Here is a 743-nt window from a genome sequence, read left to right as displayed (position 1 = left end):
TGAAACCCAGGGAGTTTCCCTGGAGGAGAGACGGGGTCATGTGACGGGTCATGTGACGGGGTCGTGTGGTTGTGGTCCGTTGACCTGATCATGCACACGATGACATGCACAATGACCCGTCACACAACGACAACAACATGAACTCTGACCCCGCTCCACACATCGTCCCCCTCGTCTGCAGAACACAGGAAGTTCACACTGAAAGTCAAAACCTTCATATATATATATATATATATATATAGAGAGAGAGAGAGAGAGAGAGGGGTGTGTGTGTGTGTGGGAAACCCCAATCTCAGAAATCATCCTCTTGGCCATCTGGAGATGTCCTCCATTTTGGTTTCCTAACCATAATGCTCTCTGCCTCCTTCCCTTTGTGTGGTCCGTCGGGAGAGGTGGATGAATGTCTGAGGGCAACGCAGACAGACTGGGGAGTGACTGGGGGGGAGGATGGAGGAGGGGGACAGGCACACTGATAAATAGCCCAGGGTTTATTTAGCTTAATCTGCTTAAGAGAGCCTGGGCTCTCTCTTCCTCTCTGCCTAAGAGTCCCGGGCAGGGTGAGCCCCCTGGACAGGAGCTCTGGAACCCAGCCCCCCTCTCTGTGTGAGACGCTCTCCTCCAGCCTCCCTGCTAATGATCACTGCTAGCATCTGGAACAGGTGGCCTCTGTGATTCCTCATCCTGGTGCTGGAGGTGACAGCGGGAGCCTGCAGTCCATGGTCCCTATAACCTCCACGTTCCTC

This window comes from Osmerus eperlanus, chromosome 10, assembly GCF_963692335.1.
Source record: "Osmerus eperlanus chromosome 10, fOsmEpe2.1, whole genome shotgun sequence".
Taxonomy (NCBI): domain Eukaryota; kingdom Metazoa; phylum Chordata; class Actinopteri; order Osmeriformes; family Osmeridae; genus Osmerus; species Osmerus eperlanus.
This window is presented reverse-complemented; position numbering follows the sequence as displayed.